This window comes from Heptranchias perlo, chromosome 12 (assembly GCF_035084215.1).
Source record: "Heptranchias perlo isolate sHepPer1 chromosome 12, sHepPer1.hap1, whole genome shotgun sequence".
Classification (NCBI taxonomy): Eukaryota; Metazoa; Chordata; class Chondrichthyes; order Hexanchiformes; family Hexanchidae; genus Heptranchias; species Heptranchias perlo.
In genome coordinates this window covers 72,839,066-72,861,407 of record NC_090336.1, presented here as the reverse complement: position 1 = coordinate 72,861,407, position 22,342 = coordinate 72,839,066, and the positions used below count along the sequence as shown (strand labels likewise).

Below are 22,342 nucleotides of genomic sequence, written 5' to 3'. Positions count from 1 at the left end.
GTTATGCTGCAGCTGTACAAAACCCTGGTTAGACCGCACCTGGAGTACTGTGAGCAGTTCTGGGCACCGCACCTTCGGAAGGACATATTGGCCTTGGAGGGAGTGCAGCGTAGGTTTACTAGAATGATGCCCGGACTTCAAGGGTTAAGTTACGAGGAGAGATTACACAAATTGGGGTTGTATTCTCTGGAGTTTCGAAGGTTAAGAGGTGATCTGATCGAAGTTTATAAGATATTAAGGGGAACGGATAGGGTGGATAGAGAGAAACTATTTCCGCTGGTTGGGGATTCTAGGAGTAGGGGGCACAGTCTAAAAATTAGAGCCAGACCTTTCAGGAGCGAGATTAGAAAACATTTCTACACGCAAAGGGTGGTAGAAGTTTGGAACTCTCTTCCGCGAACGGCAATTGATACTAGCTCAATTGCTAAATTTAAATGTGAGATGGATAGCTTTTTGGCAACCAAAGGTATTAAGGGATATGGGCCAAAGGCAGGTATATGGAGTTCGATCACAGATCAGCCATGATCTTCTCAAATGGCGGAGCAGGCACGAGGGGCTGAATGGCCTACTCCTGTTCCTATGTTCCTAAAACAATTCAATTCTGACACCCTTTCCTCATAAAATAGAGCTTCAAATCCTTGAAATTATTCTTGTATGGACTGTCTATTCATGAGGGGATCAGAAGCACAGCTCAAAACACAATTGTGGTTTAACACAGGAGACGGCTGCATCAGGAGATGCATCTTCGAGAATAAAAATGCACATGTATATACCATCAACTCCGCAAAAGAAACTTCAGGGTAACTATATGCAGCTTCAGGATCGGGTCGGAACGCGTACGGCAGTGTGAGCTAACATCTGTTTCCGTGTCATGCCCGCGCACAGATGTGACTGGCATATTTCTGTTCCCAGCTGTTCGCAGAATCGTAGAATGGTACAGTGCTGGAGGGGTCCATTCGGCCCATCGTGTACGTGCCAGCTTTCTGAGAGAGCTATCCAGTTAGTCCCACTCTCCCCCCCCCCTGCTCTTTCCCCGGAGCCCTGCTAATTTTTTCCTTTTCAAGTATTTATCCAATTCCCTTTTGAAAGTTACGATTGAATCTGCTTCCACCGCCCTTTCAGGCAGCGCGTTCCAAATCGCTACGGGAAAACATTTCTCCTCATCTCCCCTCCTGGCCGTTTTTTTTATCTTAAATCTGTGTCCTCTGGTTACCGGCCCTCCTGCCAGTGGAGAAAGTTTCTCCCCGTCTGCACTACCAAAGCCCTCATGATGCTTGTTTTCGATTTTCGCTTTAGAAAAACCGTCACTCCGACACCAAGTCTCTTAATCTCTGGTTGCGTGCGTCTTACGGTGACCGGGTCTGAGCAGGAGTCTTGTGCGTGCATTCACATTATCCATCCACAAAAAGCAGGACAAATCCAATCCGGCCAACGACCGCCCCATCAGTCCACTCTCGATCATCAGCAAAGTGATGGAAGGTGTCGTCGACAGTGCTATCAAGCGACACTTACCAATAACCTGCTCACCGATGCTCAGTTTGGGTTCCGCCAGGACCACTCGGCTCCAGACCTCATTACAGCCTTGGTCCAAACATGGACAAAAGAGCTGAATTCCAGAGGTGAGGTGAGAGTGACTGCCCTTGACATCAAGGCAGCATTTGACCGAGTGTGGCACCAAGGAGCCCTAGTAAAATTGAAGTCAATGGGAATCAGGGGGAAAACTCTCCAGTGGCTGGAGTCATACCGAGCACAAAGGAAGATGGTAGTGGTTGTTGGAGGCCAATCATCTCAGCCCCAGGACATTGCTGCAGGAGTTCCTCAGGGCAGTGTCCTAGGCCCAACCATCTTCAGCTGCTTCATCAATGACCTTCCCTCCATCATAAGGTCACAAATGGGGATGTTCGCTGATGACTGCACAGTGTTCAGTTCCATTCGCAACCCCTCAAATAATGAATCAGTCCGAGCCCGCATGCAGCAAGACCTGGACAACATCCAGGCTTGGGCTCACAAGTGGCAAGTAACATTCGCGCCAGATAAGTGCCAGGCAATGACCATCTCCAACAAGAGAGAGTCTAACCACCTCCCCTTGACATTCAACGGCATTACCATCGCCGAATCCCCCACCATCACCATCCTGGGGGTCACCATTGACCAGAAACTTAACTGGACCAGCCATATAAATACTGTGGCTACTAGAGCAGGTCTGAGGCTGGGTATTCTGCGGCGAGTGACTCACCTCCTGACTCCCCAAAGCCTTTCCACCATCTACAAGGCACAAGTCAGGAGTGTGATGGAATACTCCCCACTTGCCTGGATGAGTGCAGCTCCAACAACACTCAAGAAGCTCGACACCATCCAAGATAAAGCAGCCCGCTTGATTGGCACCCCATCCACCACCCTAAACATTCACTCCCTTCACCACCGGCGCACTGTGGCTGCAGTGTGTACCATCCACAGGATGCACTGCAGCAACTCGCCAAGGCTTCTCCGACAGCACCTCCCAAACCCGCGACCTCTACCACCTAGAAGGACAAGAGCAGCAGGCACATGGGAACAACACCACCTGCACGTTCCCCTCCAAGTCACACACCATCCCGACTTGGAAATATATCGGCCGTTCCTTCATCGTCGCTGGGTCAAAATCCTGGAACTCCCTTCCTAACAGCACTGTGGGAGAACCGTCACCACACGGACTGCAGCGGTTCAAGAAGGCGGCTCACCGCCACCTTCTCAAGGGGCAATTAGGGATGGGCAATAAATGCCGGCCTCGCCAGCGACGCCCACATCCCATGAACGAATAAAAAAAAAGACATATTGCTCAGAACATTTCGGGGGAGGCGGGGTAGAGGGGAGAGAGACCACACAGAATCAAGAACATTTATAAACGGCATTGGGAAAAACACCTACAGAAACAAAAAAATAAATCAAACCAGTTCAGGAGACGGGTAATGGGGAGATCTTTCAATACGTCTCGTTCTCCTTTGAAGGAGTTTAATTTATTTCACTGCTGCTGAATTAATTTGAATAAACAGTGCTTCCATTTTGCTTTCGCAGGCACCCCTATAAATCTTCTCCTGCTGTGGGACTGGTCTGTCTGCTACGGTTTCTTGTCTATTTTATGTCTCGTTCCTGCTCGTTCATTCATCACCTGTTTTCGCAGTCATATTTTGTTCTGAATAAAAACCACCCACCAACAACAAACAGCCAATGCCAACTACTGGAGCCACGACCCTGTAACTACAGCTGAAACTTCAACATAGGAACAGGGGTAGGCCGTTCAGCCCCTCGAGCCTGTTTTTTTTTTATTCGTTCGTGGAATGTGGGCGTCGCTGGCGAGGCCGGCATTTATTGCCCATCCCTAATTGCCCCTTGAGAAGGTGGTGGTGAGCCGCCTTCTTGAACCGCTGCAGTCCGTGTGGTGAAGGTTCTCCCACAGTGCTGTTAGGAAGGGAGTTCCAGGATTTTGACCCAGCGACGATGAAGGAACGGCCGATATATTTCCAAGTCGGGATGGCGTGTGACTTGGAGGGGAACGTGCAGGTGGTGTTGTTCCCATGTCCCTGCTGCCCTTGTCCTCTTCTAGGTGGTAGAGGTCGCGGGTTTGGGAGGTGCTGTCGAAGAAGCCTTGGCGAGTTGCTGCAGTGCATCCTGTGGATGGTACACACTGCAGCCACGGTGCGCCGGTGGTGAAGGGAGTGAATGTTTAGGGTGGTGGATGGGTTGCCAATCGAGCGGGCTGCTTTGTCCTGGATGGTGTCGAGCTTCTTGAGTGTTGTTGGAGCTGTTCCGCCATTCAATGAGTTCACGGCTGATCTGTATCCCAACTCCATTTATCTGCCTTGACTCCATATCCCTTAATAACCTCGGCCAGCAAATATCCAGCATTCTCAGATGTAAAATGATTAATTGAGCGAGCATCTACTGCTTTTTGTGGGAGAGAGTTCCACACTTCAACCACCCTTTGTGTGAAGAAGTGTTTCCCTGACTTCACTCCTGAATGGCCTGGCTCTGATTTTAAGGTTATCTCCCCTTGTCCTGGACTCCCCCACTCCCCAGCGGGAAAAAGTTTCTCTCAATTACTGTGCGCCCCATCTTGGCAGTGCTTATATTTCTGATTGAAGATTGATAAGATTTGTAAATTTCTGACGCGAATGCCCTTTCCTTTTTACCGTCAGCCGTGGCTCAGTGGAGGAGCCCACCCGCCTCTGAGTCCGAAGGCTGTGGGCTCGAGCCCCAATCCAGAAACTTGAGTGTATAATCCAGGCTGACACCCCCAGTGCCAGTACTGAGGGAGTGCTGCACTGTCTTTCGGATGAGCCATCAAACCGAGGCCCCGTCTGCCCTTTAAGGTGGGCGTAAAAGATCCCATGGCCACTATTTCAAAGAAGGGCAGGGGGAGCTCCCCCTGGTATCCTGACCAATAATTTATCCCTCAACCAACATCATTAAAAAACAGGTTATCTGGTCATTTATCTCATTGCTGTTTGTGGGATCTTGCTGTGCACAAATTGGCTGCTGCGTTTCCTGCATTACATCGGAACATTGGAACATAGGAACAGGAGTAGGCCATTCAGCCCCTCGTGCCTGCTCCGCCATTTGATAAGATCATGGCTGATCTGTGATCTAACTCCATATACCTGCCTTTGGCCCATATCCCTTAATACCTTTGGTTGCCAAAAAGCTATCTATCTCACATTTAAATTTAGCAATTGAGCTAGTATCAATTGCCGTTTGCGGAAGAGAGTTCCAAACTTCTACCACCCTTTGCGTGTAGAAATGTTTTCTAATCCCACTCCTGAAAGGTCTGGCTCTAATTTTTAGACTGTGCCCCCTACTCCTAGAATCCCCAACCAGCGGAAATAGTTTCTCTCTATCCACCCTATCCGTTCCCCTTAATATCTTATAAACTTCGATCAGATCACCCCTTAACCTTCGAAACTCCGGAGAATACAACCCCAATTTGTGTAATCTCTCCTCGTAACTTAACCCTTGAAGTCCGGGTATCATTCTACGCTGCACTCCCTCCAAGGCCAGTATGTCCTTCCGAAGGTGCGGTGCCCAGAACTGCTCACAGTAACTCCAGGTGCAGTCTAACAGTGGCTACACTTCAAAAGTACTCCATTGGTTGTAAAGTGCCTTGAGACGTCCTGAGATTGTGAAAGGCGCTTTAAAAATGCAAAACCCTTTCTTTCTCTTCCTTTTTATCTCATTGCTCTTTGTGAAGCGTCTCTGAGCACAGATTGCCAGCTGCATTGCCCACATGACCACAGTGACGAACACTTCAAAAGTAACTCATTGGCTCTGAAGTGCTTCGGGACATCTCGAGAATGCAAAAAGAGTCATAGAATCTTACAGCTCAGAAGGAGGCCCTTCTGCCCATTGTGTCCATGCTGGCTCTTTGAAAGAGCTCTCCAATTAGTCCCATTCCCCATGCTCTTTCCCCACAGCCCTGCAAATTTTTCCTTTTCAAGTATTTATCCAATTCCCTTTTGAAAGTTACTATTGAATTTGCTTCCACCGTCCTTTCAGGTGGTGCGTTCCAGATCAGAACAACTCGCTGCATAAAAAGATTTCTCTTCATTCCCCCCCCCCGGCTTTTTTGCCAATTATCTTAAATCTGTGTCCTCTGGATACCAACCCTCCAGCCAGTAGCCAGTCAGTTTCTCCCTCTCTACTCTATCAAAACCGTTCCTGATTTTGAAGACCGCTATCAAATCTCCCCTTAATCTTCTCTGCTCTAAGGAGAACAATCCCAGCTTCTCCAGTCTCTCCACATAACTGAAGTCCCTCATCCCTGGAAGCATTCTAGTAAATCTCTTTTGCACCCTCTCTAAGGCCTTCACATCCTTCCTAAGTCCGGTGCCCAGAACTGGACACAATACTCCAGTTGTGGCCGAACCAGTGTTTTATAAAGGTTCAACATAACCTCCTTGCTTTTGTACTCTATGCCTCAAACTATAAAGCCCAGGATCCCGTATGCTTTTTTAACCGCTTTCTCAACCTGCTCTGCCAGCTTCAAAGATTTGTGCACATTTACCCCCAGGTGTCTGTTCCTGCAACCTCTTTGGAATTGTACTGTTTAGTTTATATTGCCTCTCCTCATTCTTCCTGCCAAAATGTATTATTTCGCACTTCTCTGCGTTAAGTTTCATTTGCCACGTGTCCGCCCATTCCACCAGCCTGTCTATCTCCTCTTGAAGTCTATCACTATCCTCCTCACTGTTCACTACACTTCCAAGTTTTGTGTCATTTGCAAACTTTGAAATTGTGCCCTGTACACCCAAGTCCAAGTCATTAATATATATCAAGAAAAGCAGTGGTCCCAGCACCGACCCCTGGGGAACACCACTGAACACCTCCCTCCAGTCCACTACTCTCTGTTTCCTGTCCCTTAGCCAATTTTGTATCCATGCTGCCACTGCCCCTTTTATTCCATGGGGCTTCAATTTTGATGACAAGCCTATTATGCGGCACTTTATCAAATGCCATATCCACCACATCAGCTGCATTGCCCCTCATCGACCCTCTCTGTTACCTCATCAAAAAACTCAATCAAGTTCTTTAAACACGATTTGCCTTTAACAAATCCGTGCCAGCTTTCCTTTATTAATCCACACTCGTCCAAGTGATTGTTAATTTTGTCCTGGATTAAAGTTTCCCCACCACCGAGGTTAAACTGACCGGCCTGTAGTTGCTGGGTTTATCCTTACACCCTATATGCCCTCTACACCCAAGTCCAGGTCATTAATACATATCAAAAAGAGCAGTGGTCCTAATACTGACCCCTGGGGAACACCAAGAGGGTATTAATAAACTTGCAGAATGGGCAAATGAATTTCACTATAGATAAGTGTGAGGTGGTGCATTTTGGTAGGAAGAATAAGGAGGTCACATACTGCTTGGATAATCAGAGTCTAAATGGGGAGAGGAGCAGAGGGATCTGGGGGTACAGATACACAAATCACTAAAAGTAGCGACGCAGGTTAATAAGACCATAAAAAGGCAAATCAAGCACTGGGGCTCATTCCTAGAGGGACAGAATTGAAAAGCAGAGAAGTTATGTTAAACTTGTATAGAACCTTGGTTGGACCACACTTGGAGCACTGTGAACAGTTCTGGTCTCCATATTATAAAAAGGATATAGAGGCATTGGAGAAGGTGCAAAAAAAGATTCACAAGGATGATACCAGAACTGAGGGGATATACTTATCAGGCTGGGGCTCTTTCCTCTAGAAAAGAGAAAGCTGAGGGGTGACTTGATAGAGGTCTTTAAGATTATGAGAGCATTTGATAGGGTGAACGTAGAGAAGATGAGTCCAAAACCACAAGTCATAAATATAAAGTAGTCGCCAACGAATCCAACAGGGAATTCAGGAGAAACTTCTTCGCCCAGAGAGTGGTGAGAATGTGGAACTCGCTCCCACAAGGAGTAGTTGAGGCGAATAGTGTAGATGGATTTAAGGGGAAGCTCGATAAACACATGAGGGAGAGAGGAATAGAAGGATATGCTGATAGGGTGAGATGAAGCAGGAGGGGGAGGAGGCTCGTGTGGAGCATAAACACCAGCATGGACCAGTTGGGCCGAATGGCCTGTTTCTGTGCTATAATTTCGATGTAACTCGATGTAACTTCCCTCCAGTCTGAAAAACAACCGTTTACCACTACTCTCTGCTTTCTGTCCCTTAGCCAATTTTGTATCCACACTGCCACAGTCCCTTCAATCCCATGGGTTTTAATTTTGCAAACAAGTCTATTATGTGGTACTTTATCAAATGCCTTTTAAAAGTCTATATACACAACATCAACCGCACTACCCTCATCGACCCTCTCCGTTACTTCATCAAATAACTCAATCAAGTTTGTCTGAATTGATTTGCCTTTAACAAATCCACGCTGACTGTCAGTTATTAACCTGTGTTTTTCCAAATGACAATTAATTCTGTCCCGAATCATTGCTCTAAAAATTTCCCGACACTGACGTTATTGAAGGGTACGGGGAGTGAGGGGGAGAGTGGGATTAGACTGGGTGGGATATTAAAGGGTATGGGGAGTGAGGGGGAGAGTGGGATTAGACTGGGTGGGATATTAAAGGGTATGGGGAGTGAGGGGGAGAGTGGGATTAGACTGGGTGGGATATTAAAGGGTACGGGGAGTGAGGGGAGAGTGGGATTAGACTGGGTGGGATATTAAAGGGTACGGGGAGTGAGCAGGAGAGTGGGATTAGACTGGGTGGGATATTAAAGGGTACGGGGAGTGAGGGGGAGAGTGGGATTAGACTGGGTGGGATATTAAAGGGGACGGGGAGCGAGGGGGAGAGTGGGATTAGACTGGGTGGGATATTAAAGGGTACGGGGAGTGAGGGGAGAGTGGGATTAGACTGGGTGGGATATTAAAGGGTACGGGGAGTGAGGGGGAGAGTGGGATTAGACTGGGTGGGATATTAAAGGGTACGGGGAGTGAGGGGAGAGTGGGATTAGACTGGGTGGGATATTAAAGGGTACGGGGAGTGAGGGGAGAGTGGGATTAGACTGGGTGGGATATTAAAGGGTACGGGGAGTGAGCAGGAGAGTGGGATTAGACTGGGTGGGATATTAAAGGGTACGGGGAGTGAGCAGGAGAGTGGGATTAGACTGGGTGGGATATTAAAGGGTACGGGGAGTGAGGGGAGAGTGGGATTAGACTGGGTGGGATATTAAAGGGTACGGGGAGTGAGGGGGAGAGTGGGATTAGACTGGGTGGGATATTAAAGGGTGTGGGGAGTGAGGGGGAGAGTGGGATTAGACTGGGTGGGATATTAATGGGAGTGAGGGGCAGAGTGGGATTAGACTGGGTGGGATATTAATGGGAGTGAGGGGGAGAGTGGGATTAGACTGGGTGGGATATTAAAGGGTACGGGGAGTGAGGGGGAGAGTGGGATTAGACTGGGTGGGATATTAAAGGGTACGGGGAGTGAGGGGGGGAGTGGGATTAGACTGGGTGGGATATTAAAGGGTGTGGGGAGTGAGGGGAGAGTGGGATTAGACTGGGTGGGATATTAAAGGGTATGGGGAGTGAGCGGGAGAGTGGGATTAGACTGGGTGGGATATTAAAGGGTACGGGGAGTGAGGGGGGGAGTGGGATTAGACTGGATGGGATATTAAAGGGTACGGGGAGTGAGGGGGGGAGTGGGATTAGACTGGGTGGGATATTAAAGGGTGCGGGGAGTGAGGGGGGGAGTGGGATTAGACTGGATGGGATATTAAAGGGAGTGAGGGGGAGAGTGGGATTAGACTGGGTGGGATATTAATGGGAGTGAGGGGCAGAGTGGGATTAGACTGGGTGGGATATTAATGGGAGTGAGGGGCAGAGTGGGATTAGACTGGGTGGGATATTAATGGGAGTGAGGGGGAGAGTGGGATTAGACTGGGTGGGATATTAATGGGAGTGAGGGGCAGAGTGGGATTAGACTGGGTGGGATATTAAAGGGTACGGGGAGTGAGGGGGGGAGTGGGATTAGACTGGATGGGATATTAAAGGGTACGGGGAGTGAGGGGGGGAGTGGGATTAGACTGGGTGGGATATTAAAGGGTGCGGGGAGTGAGGGGGGGAGTGGGATTAGACTGGATGGGATATTAAAGGGAGTGAGGGGGAGAGTGGGATTAGACTGGGTGGGATATTAATGGGAGTGAGGGGCAGAGTGGGATTAGACTGGGTGGGATATTAATGGGAGTGAGGGGGAGAGTGGGATTAGACTGGGTGGGATATTAATGGGAGTGAGGGGCAGAGTGGGATTAGACTGGGTGGGATATTAAAGGGAGTGAGGGGCAGAGTGGGATTAGACTGGGTGGGATATTAATGGGAGTGAGGGGCAGAGTGGGATTAGACTGGGTGGGATATTAATGGGAGTGAGGGGGAGAGTGGGATTGGACTGGGTGGGACATTAAAGGGTACGGGGAGTGAGGGGGAGAGTGGGATTAGACTGGGTGGGATATTAAAGGGTACGGGGAGTGAGGGGGAGAGTGGGATTAGACTGGGTGGGATATTAAAGGGTGTGGGGAGTGAGAGGGAGAGTGGGATTGGACTGGGTGGGATATTAATGGGAGTGAGGGGGAGAGTGGGATTAGACTGGGTGGAATATTAAAGGGTACGGGGAGTGAGGGGGGGAGTGGGATTAGACTGGGTGGGATATTAAAGGGTACGGGGAGTGAGGGGGAGAGTGGGATTAGACTGGGTGGGATATTAAAGGGTACGGGGAGTGAGCGGGAGAGTGGGATTAGACTGGGTGGGATATTAAAGGGTACGGGGAGTGAGGGGGGGAGTGGGATTAGACTGGGTGGGATATTAAAGGGTGTGGGGAGTGAGGGGGAGAGTGGGATTAGACTGGGTGGCCCATGTTGAGTGAAACGCCAGCGGAGACTTGATGGGCTGAATGGCCTGTTTCTGTGCTGGAACATTCTATGATTCATTCCACTGTCGCATCGGAAAACCTCTTCAACCAAATGTTTAGAAATTAGGAATAAAGCTTCGTTAAAGATTATGAGTGGAATTTTGGACAGTTACTGGTGCAAAGTATAGATTTATAGAGCTGTAGTTTTATGAAGTCTGTTGGGAAAGCAGTAATTAAAGCCTCCTTTTAACCAGCCAAGTGTAACCTTGTTAAGTAATCTCTTATGTTTTTGGCATCGGGTCAAATCTGCTACAGGAGACACAAATGCTTCATTCAAACCTGGCCGATCTCGTTTGAGCTCCACACCTGCACTGAAAAAAAATGCTCGCATGCCAAGGGGGGCAGACAAGTTCGAACAAAGGGGCCCAGTATTCTCCCGTCAGCTCACCAGCCACAACACTGCAGTGTCCAGCCTTTTCCATCGGCGTGAAAGTCGAGCGAGGTTCAGGAAGGAGTAGGAAAGAGCTTGTGTATTCACATCACGTCCTCGGGACGTCTCAAAGCCACCTCCTGAAGGGCAGTCAGCGCGGCACAGCAAGATCCCGCAAACGGCGACTGAGACGGCGCGACCACTTAAGACCAAGAACAGAAAACGCTGAAAACACTCCATCTGTTGCGAGGAGAGACGGATTAATGTTTCACCCAGCACTTAGTGGTGTCAGTTAAGGAACGGGATGTTAGCCGAGAGGCAAGGACAAACCCCGTGCTCTTCACCAAATGGTGCGATTGCACCATTTACGTCCAGATAGGAACTTGGTTGGACGGCATCTGAAAGACGGCATCTCTGGCATTGTGACGTCAACCTCGAGCAGGGCTTGACCTCCTGATAGTTTTTATTCACTCTCCGGATGTGGACATCACTGGAAAGGCCGACATTGATTGTCCATCCCTAATTGCCCCGAGGACAAAGTAACTTGCTTTGGCCACTCAGTCCATCACAATGGTGTGGGACTGGAGTCACCTATAGGTCAGACCAGATAAGGACAGCTGTTATTTACCGCACCTGGAATACTGCATACAGTTTTGGTCTCCATACTTAAGAAAAGACATACTTGCTCTCGAGGCAGTACAAAGAAGGTTCACTCGGTTAATCCCGGGGATGAGGGGGCGGACATATGAGGAGAGGTTGAGTAGATTGGGGACTCTACTCATTGGAGTTCAGAAGAACGAGAGGCGATCTTATTGAAACATATAAGATTGTGAAGGGGCTTGATCGGGTGGATGCGGTAAGGATGTTCCCAAGGATGGGTGAAACTAGAACGAGGGGGCATAATCTTAGAATAAGGGGCTGCTCTTTCAAAACTGAGATGAGGAGAAACTTCTTCACTCAGAGGGTAGTAGGTCTGTGGAATTTGCTGCCCCAGGAAGCTGTGGAAGCTACATCATTAAATAAATTTAAAACAGAAATAGACAGTTTCCTAGAAGTAAAGGGAATTAGGGGTTACGGGGAGCGGGCAGGAAATTGGACATGAATTTAGATTTGAGGTTAGGATCAGATCAGCCATGATCTTATTGAATGGTGGAGCAGGCTCGATGGGCCAATTGGCCTACTCCTGCTCCTATTTCTTATGTTCTTATGTTCTTATTTCTTTCCCCCTAAAGAATACTGGTGAACAAGTAGGTTGCCCTCCAAAGTGGCCGAGTATCTCACTCAGTTCCATCAAACTGCTCTAAACAGTTCTAGAAGAAGGCCCTTCTCAGGGCAACTAGGGATGGGCAATAAATGCCGGCCCCTTGCCCACTTCCTAAGAATGGATTAAAAAAAGGAAAGAGAGTGGGGTAGGGTGTATATTTCAGTATCGCTCATTTTGCACCAGAACCAAAGATGAACTATGCCTCCCTTCGGTGTCCAGGTTCATAAAATGACCAGCGGCACTGAAGGATTTCTGCCTGAACTGTACCCATGAGGAGAAAAAGGAAAAGTTTAACACAAAAAAAAAATCACCAATTGTCCGCACGCATGCACGAACCAGCATGGGATTGAGGTCAAGAACGCCAGAGCTCATGGAATCATAGAATCTTACAGCACAGAAAGAGGCCGTTCAGCCCATCATATCTGTGCTGGCTCTTTGGAAGAGCAGTCCAACTGCGTCCCATTCCCTAGCTTTTTCCCCCAGAACCCAGCAAATTCGTCCCTTCAAGTTCATGTCCAATTGCCTTTTGAAAGTCCCTCTGGAATCTGCTTCCCGGTACCACCCTTTCAGGGAGTGCGTTCCAGGTCTCAACAACACTCTGTGTGAAAAAAAATTCTCCTCGTTGCCCCTCTTCGTTTGTGAATTATGTAAAATCCGTGGGTCACCGACCCACTTGCCAGAGGAAACAGTTTGTCCCTGCTTGCTCTATCAAAACCCCTCAGAATTTTGAAGACCTCTATTAAATCTCCCCTTAACCTTCTCTGCTCTAAGGAGAACAATCCCAGCTTCTCCAGTCTCTCCACATAACTGAGGTCCCTCATCCCTGGTCCCATTCTAGTAAATCTCCTCTGCACTCTCTACAAGGCCTTGACATCCTTCCTTGACTGGTTAGACCTGAGTTGGACACAATACTCCAACTCAGGTCTAACCAGTGATTTGTAAATGTTTAGCATAACTTCTTTGTTTTTGTATTCAATGCCCCTATTTACAAAGCCAAATATCCCATGGGCTTTCTTAACCCCCTTATCAACTGGCCCTGCCACCTTTAAACATTAGTGAATACGCACATCTGGGTCTCTCTGCTCCTGCTCCCCCTCAAAATGGTACCATTTACGTTCTACTGTCAAATCCAACATCACACTCACCCAGTCCGAGATCACACTCACCCAGTCCGAGATCACACTCACCCAGTCCGTCATCACACTCACCCAGTCCGAGATCACACTCACCCGGTCCGAGATCACACTCACTCAGTCCGAGATCACACTCACCCGGTCCGAGATCACACTCACTCAGTCCGTCATCACACTCACCCGGTCCGAGATCACACTCACCCTGTCCGACATCACACTCACCCAGTCCGAGATCACACTCACCCGGTCCGAGATCACACTCACCCAGTCCGAGATCACACTCACCCGGTCCGAGATCACACTCACTCAGTCCGTCATCACACTCACCCAGTCCGTCATCACACTCACCCAGTCCGTCATCACACTCACCCGGTCCGAGATCACACTCACCCTGTCCGACATCACACTCACCCAGTCCGAGATCACACTCACCCGGTCCGAGATCACACTCACCCTGTCCGACATCACACTCACCCAGCCCGACATCCAACTCACCCGGTCCGAGATCACACTCACCCAGTCCGACATCACACTCACCCAGTCCGACATCACACTCACCCAGCCCGACATCACACTCACCCAGTCCGACACACACTCACCCAGTCCGAGATCACACTCACCCAGTCCGTCATCACACTCACCCAGTCCGAGATCACACTCACCCGGTCCGAGATCACACTCACCCTGTCCGACATCACACTCACCCAGCCCGACATCCAACTCACCCGGTCCGAGATCACACTCACCCAGTCCGACATCACACTCACCCAGCCCGACATCACACTCACCCAGTCCGACATCACACTCACCCAGTCCGACACACACTCACCCAGTCCGAGATCACACTCACCCAGCCCGACATCACACTCTCCCGGTCCGAGATCACACTCACCCAGTCCGTCATCACACTCACCCGGTCCATCATCACACTCACCCGGTCCGACATCACACTCACCCGGTCCATCATCACACTCACCCAGTCCGACATCACACTCACCCAGTCCGACATCACACTCACCCAGCCCGACATCACACTCACCCGGTCCGAGATCACACTCACCCTGTCCGACATCACACTCACCCGGTCCGACATCACACTCACCCGGTCCGAGATCACACTCACCCTGTCCGACATCACACTCACCCAGCCCGACATCACACTCACCCAGTCCGACATCACACTCACCCTGTCCGACATCACACTCACCCAGTCCGAGATCACACTCACCCAGTCCGTCATCCGACTCACCCAGTCCGACATCACACTCACCCAGTCTGAGATCACACTCACCCGGTCCGAGATCACACTCACCCGGTCCGAGATCACACTCACCCAGTCCGAGATCACACTCACCCAGTCCGTCATCACACTCACCCGGTCCGAGATCACACTCACCCAGTCCGAGATCACACTAACCCAGTCTGAGATCACACTTACCCAGTCCGAGATCACACTCACCCAGTCCGACATCACACTCACCCGGTCCGAGATCACACTCACCCGGCCGGCGATCACACTCACCCGGTCCGAGATCACAATCACCCTGTCTGACATCACACTCACCCAGTCCGAGATCACACTCACCCGGTCCGAGATCACACTCACCCAGTCCGACATCACACTCACCCTGTCCGACATCACACTCACCCAGTCCGAGATCACACTCACCCAGTCCGTCATCCGACTCACCCAGTCCGACATCACACTCACCCAGTCTGAGATCACACTCACCCGGTCCGAGATCACACTCACCCGGTCCGAGATCACACTCACCCAGTCCGAGATCACACTCACTCAGTCCGAGATCACACTCACCCAGTCCGTCATCACACTCACCCGGTCCGAAATCACACTCACCCAGTCCGAGATCACACTAACCCGGTCTGAGATCACACTTACCCAGTCCGAGATCACACTCACCCAGTCCGTCATCACACTCACCCGGTCCGAGATCACACTCACCCAGTCCGAGATCACACTAACCCAGTCTGAGATCACACTTACCCAGTCCGAGATCACACTCACCCAGTCCGACATCACACTCACCCGGTCCGAGATCACACTCACCCGGCCGGCGATCACACTCACCCGGTCCGAGATCACACTCACCCTGTCTGACATCACACTCACCCAGTCCGAGATCACACTCACCCGGTCCGAGATCACACTCACCCAGTCCGACATCACACTCACCCTGTCCGACATCACACTCACCCAGTCCGAGATCACACTCACCCAGTCCGTCATCCGACTCACCCAGTCCGACATCACACTCACCCAGTCTGAGATCACACTCACCCGGTCCGAGATCACACTCACCCGGTCCGCGATCACACTCACCCAGTCCGAGATCACACTCACTCAGTCCGAGATCACACTCACCCAGTCCGTCATCACACTCACCCGGTCCGAGATCACACTCACCCAGTCCGAGATCACACTAACCCGGTCTGAGATCACACTTACCCAGTCCGAGATCACACTCACCCAGTCCGACATCACACTCACCCGGTCCGAGATCACACTCACCCGGCCGGCGATCACACTCACCCGGTCCGAGATCACACTCACCCTGTCTGACATCACACTCACCCAGTCCGAGATCACACTAACCCGGTCCGAGATCACACTCACCCTGTCCGACATCACACTCACCCGGTCCGAGATCACACTAACCCGGTCCGAGATCACACTCACCCGGTCCGAGATCACACTAACCCGGTCTGAGATCACACTCACCCAGCCCGACATCCGACTCACCCGGTCCGACATCACACTCACCCGGTCCGACATCACACTCACCCGGTCCGACATCACACTCACCGAGTCCGACATCACACTCACCCGGTCCAAGATCACACTAACCCGGTCCGACATCGCACTCACCCAGTCCGACATCACACTCACCCAGTCCGAGATCACACTCACCCGGTCCGAGATCACACTAACCCGGTCCGACATCACACTCACCCAGTCCGAGATCACACTCACCCGGTCCGAGATCACACTCACCCAGCCCGACATCCGACTCACCCAGTCCAACATCACACTCACCCAGTCCGACATCACACTCACCCGGTCCGAGATCACACTAACCCGGTCCGAGATCACACTCACCCAGTCCGAGATCACACTCACCCAGTCCGTCATCACACTCACCCAGTCCGTCATCACACTCACCCAGTCCGACATCACACTCACCCAGTCCGTCATCACACTCACCCAGTCCGACGTCACACTCACCCAGTCCGTCATCACACTCACCCAGTCCGACATCACACTCACCCAGTCCGACATCACACTCACCCAGTCCGAGATCACACTAACCCGGTCCGAGATCACATTCACCCAGTCCGAGATCACACTCACCCAGTCCAACATCACACTCACCCAGTCCGTCATCACACTCACCCAGTCCGTCATCACACTCACCCAGTCCGAGATCACACTCACCCAGTCCGACATCACACTCACCCAGTCCGACGTCACACTCACCCAGTCCGACATCACACTCACCCAGTCCGACATCACACTCACCCAGTCCGAGATCACACTCACCCGGTCCGTCATCACACTCACCCAGTCCGAGATCACACTCACCCAGTCCAACATCACACTCACCCAGTCCGTCATCACACTCACCCAGTCCGAGATCACACTCACCCAGTCCGACGTCACACTCACCCAGTCCGACGTCACACTCACCCAGTCCGAGATCACACTCACCCGGTCCGTCATCACACTCACCCGGTCCGACATCACACTCACCCGGTCCGAGATCACACTCACCCGGTCCGACATCACACTCACCCGGTCTGAGATCACACTCACCCTGTCCGACATCACACTCACCCAGTCCGACATCACACTCACCCGGTCTGAGATCACACTCACCCGGTCTGAGATCACACTCACCCAGTCCGAGATCACACTCACCCGGTCTGAGATCACACTCACCCAGTCCGACATCACACTCACCCAGTCTGAGATCACACTCACCCGGTCTGAGATCACACTCACCCGGTCTGAGATCACACTCACTCAGTCCGACATCACACTCACCCGGTCCGAGATCACACTCACCCAGTCCGAGATCACACTCACCCGGTCTGAGATCACATTCACCCAGTCCGACATCACACTCACTCAGTCCGAGATCACACTCACCCGGTCCGAGATCACACTCACCCGGTCCGAGATCACACTCACCTGGTCCGAGATCACACTCACCCGGTCCGAGATCACACTCACCCGGTCTGAGATCACACTCACCCAGTCCGACATCACACTCACCCGGTCCGAGATCACACTCACCCAGTCCGACATCCGACTCACCCGGTCCGAGATCACACTCACCCAGTCCGACATCACACTCACCCGGTCCGAGATCACACTCACCCAATCCGACATCACACTCACCCAGTCCGACATCACACTCACCCGGTCCGAGATCACACTCACCCAGTCCGAGATCACACTCACCCAGTCTGACATCACACTCACCCGGTCCGACATCACACTCACCCGGTCCGTCATCACACTCACCCAGTCCGACATCACACTCACTCAGTCCGTCATCACACTCACTCAGTCCGTCATCACACTCACCCGGTCTGAGATCACACTCACCCAGTCCGAGATCACACTCACTCAGTCCGACATCACACTCACCCAGTCCGACATCACACTCACCCGGTCCGAGATCACACTAACCCGGTCCGAGATCACACTCACCCAGTCCGACATCACACTCACCCGGTCCGAGATCACACTCACCCAGTCTGACATCCGACTCACCCAGTCCGTCATCACACTCACCCGGTCCGAGATCACACTCACCCAGTCCGAGATCACACTAACCCGGTCTGAGATCACACTTACCCAGTCCGAGATCACACTCACCCAGTCCGACATCACACTCACCCGGTCCGAGATCACACTCACCCGGCCGGCGATCACACTCACCCGGTCCGAGATCACACTCATCCTGTCTGACATCACACTCACCCAGTCCGAGATCACACTAACCCGGTCCGAGATCACACTCACCCTGTCCGACATCACACTCACCCGGTCCGAGATCACACTAACCCGGTCCGAGATCACACTCACCCGGTCCGAGATCACACTAACCCGGTCTGAGATCACACTCACCCGGTCCGAGATCACACTCACCCTGTCTGACATCACACTCACCCAGTCCGAGATCACACTAACCCGGTCCGAGATCACACTCACCCTGTCCGACATCACACTCACCCGGTCCGAGATCACACTAACCCGGTCCGAGATCACACTCACCCGGTCCGAGATCACACTAACCCGGTCTGAGATCACACTCACCCAGCCCGACATCCGACTCACCCGGTCCGACATCACACTCACCCGGTCCGACATCACACTCACCCGGTCCGACATCACACTCACCGAGTCCGACATCACACTCACCCGGTCCGAGATCACACTAACCCGGTCCGACATCGCACTCACCCAGTCCGACATCACACTCACCCAGTCCGAGATCACACTCACCCGGTCCGAGATCACACTAACCCGGTCCGACATCACACTCACCCAGTCCGAGATCAAACTCACCCGGTCCGAGATCACACTCACCCAGCCCGACATCCGACTCACCCAGTCCAACATCACACTCACCCAGTCCGACATCACACTCACCCGGTCCGAGATCACACTAACCCGGTCCGAGATCACACTCACCCAGTCCGAGATCACACTCACCCAGTCCAACATCACACTCACCCAGTCCGTCATCACACTCACCCAGTCCAACATCACACTCACCCAGTCCGTCATCACACTCACCCAGTCCGTCATCACACTCACCCAGTCCGAGATCACACTCACCCAGTCCGACATCACACTCACCCAGTCCGTCATCACACTCACCCAGTCCGACGTCACACTCACCCAGTCCGTCATCACACTCACCCAGTCCGACGTCACACTCACCCAGTCCGACATCACACTCACCCAGTCCGACATCACATTCACCCAGTCCGAGATCACACTCACCCAGTCCAACATCACACTCACCCAGTCCGTCATCACACTCACCCAGTCCGTCATCACACTCACCCAGTCCGACATCACACTCACCCAGTCCGACGTCACACTCACCCAGTCCGACATCACACTCACCCAGTCCGACATCACACTCACCCGGTCCGTCATCACACTCACCCGGTCCGACATCACACTCACCCGGTCCGAGATCACACTCACCCGGTCCGACATCACACTCACCCGGTCTGAGATCACACTCACCCTGTCCGACATCACACTCACCCAGTCCGACATCACACTCACCCGGTCTGAGATCACACTCACCCGGTCTGAGATCACACTCACCCAGTCCGACATCACACTCACCCGGTCTGAGATCACACTCACCCGGTCTGAGATCACACTCACCCAGTCCGACATCACACTCACTCAGTCCGACATCACACTCACCCGGTCCGAGATCACACTCACCCAGTCCGAGATCACACTCACCCGGTCTGAGATCACATTCACCCAGTCCGACATCACACTCACTCAGTCCGAGATCACACTCACCCGGTCCGAGATCACACTCACCCGGTCCGAGATCACACTCACCTGGTCCGAGATCACACTCACCCGGTCCGAGATCACACTCACCCGGTCTGAGATCACACTCACCCAGTCCGACATCACACTCACCCGGTCCGAGATCACACTCACCCAGTCCGACATCCGACTCACCCGGTCCGAGATCACACTCACCCAGTCCGACATCACACTCACCCGGTCCGAGATCACACTCACCCAATCCGACATCACACTCACCCAGTCCGACATCACACTCACCCGGTCCGAGATCACACTCACCCAGTCCGAGATCACACTCACCCGGTCTGACATCACACTCACCCGGTCCGAGATCACACTCACCCAGTCCAACATCGCACTCACCCGGTCCGACATCACACTCACCCGGTCCGTCATCACACTCACCCAGTCCGACATCACACTCACTCAGTCCGTCATCACACTCACTCAGTCCGTCATCACACTCACCCAGTCCGACATCACACTCACCCGGTCTGAGATCACACTCACCCAGTCCGAGATCACACTCACTCAGTCCGACATCACACTCACCCAGTCCGACATCACACTCACCCGGTCCGAGATCACACTCACCCAATCCGACATCACACTCACCCAGTCCGACATCACACTCACCCGGTCCGAGATCACACTCACCCAGTCCGAGATCACACTCACCCGGTCTGACATCACACTCACCCGGTCCGAGATCACACTCACCCAGTCCAACATCGCACTCACCCGGTCCGACATCACACTCACCCGGTCCGTCATCACACTCACCCAGTCCGACATCACACTCACTCAGTCCGTCATCACACTCACTCAGTCCGTCATCACACTCACCCAGTCCGACATCACACTCACCCGGTCTGAGATCACACTCACCCAGTCCGAGATCACACTCACCCAGTCCGACATCACACTCACCCAGTCCGACATCACACTCACCCGGTCCGAGATCACACTAACCCGGTCCGAGATCACACTCACCCAGTCCGACATCACACTCACCCGGTCCGAGATCACACTCACCCAGTCCGACATCCGACTCACCCAGTCCGTCATCACACTCACCCGGTCCGAGATCACACTCACCCAGTCCGAGATCACACTAACCCGGTCTGAGATCACACTTACCCAGTCCGAGATCACACTCACCCAGTCCGACATCACACTCACCCGGTCCGAGATCACACTCACCCGGCCGGCGATCACACTCACCCGGTCCGAGATCACACTCACCCTGTCTGACATCACACTCACCCAGTCCGAGATCACACTAACCCGGTCCGACATCGCACTCACCCAGTCCGACATCACACTCACCCAGTCCGAGATCACACTCACCCGGTCCGAGATCACACTAACCCGGTCCGACATCACACTCACCCAGTCCGAGATCAAACTCACCCGGTCCGAGATCACACTCACCCAGCCCGACATCCGACTCACCCAGTCCAACATCACACTCACCCAGTCCGACATCACACTCACCCGGTCCGAGATCACACTAACCCGGTCCGAGATCACACTCACCCAGTCCGAGATCACACTCACCCAGTCCAACATCACACTCACCCAGTCCGTCATCACACTCACCCAGTCCGTCATCACACTCACCCAGTCCGAGATCACACTCACCCAGTCCGACATCACACTCACCCAGTCCGTCATCACACTCACCCAGTCCGACGTCACACTCACCCAGTCCGTCATCACACTCACCCAGTCCGACATCACACTCACCCAGTCCGAGATCACACTAACCCGGTCCGAGATCACATTCACCCAGTCCGAGATCACACTCACCCAGTCCAACATCACACTCACCCAGTCCGTCAACACACTCACCCAGTCCGTCATCACACTCACCCAGTCCGAGATCACACTCACCCAGTCCGACATCACACTCACCCAGTCCGACGTCACACTCACCCAGTCCGACATCACACTCACCCAGTCCGACATCACACTCACCCGGTCCGTCATCACACTCACCCGGTCCGAGATCACACTCACCCGGTCCGACATCACACTCACCCGGTCTGAGATCACACTCACCCTGTCCGACATCACACTCACCCAGTCCGACATCACACTCACCCGGTCTGAGATCACACTCACCCGGTCTGAGATCACACTCACCCAGTCCGACATCACACTCACCCGGTCTGAGATCACACTCACCCGGTCTGAGATCACACTCACCCAGTCCGACATCACACTCACTCAGTCCGACATCACACTCACCCGGTCCGAGATCACACTCACCCAGTCCGAGATCACACTCACCCGGTCTGAGATCACATTCACCCAGTCCGACATCACACTCACTCAGTCCGAGATCACACTCACCCGGTCCGAGATCACACTCACCCGGTCCGAGATCACACTCACCTGGTCCGAGATCACACTCACCCGGTCCGAGATCACACTCACCCGGTCTGAGATCACACTCACCCAGTCCGACATCACACTCACCCGGTCCGAGATCACACTCACCCAGTCCGACATCCGACTCACCCGGTCCGAGATCACACTCACCCAG

At 52.4% G+C, this 22,342-nt stretch overlaps 1 protein-coding gene across 1 annotated transcript in view; it reads right to left on the bottom strand.

Annotated features, from left to right (window-relative positions):
- LOC137327794 (polypeptide N-acetylgalactosaminyltransferase 18-like) overlaps positions 1-22,342 on the bottom strand; it is a 440,866-nt gene that overhangs the window by 197,461 nt on the left and 221,063 nt on the right. The gene's annotated exons all lie outside the window — the stretch shown is intronic.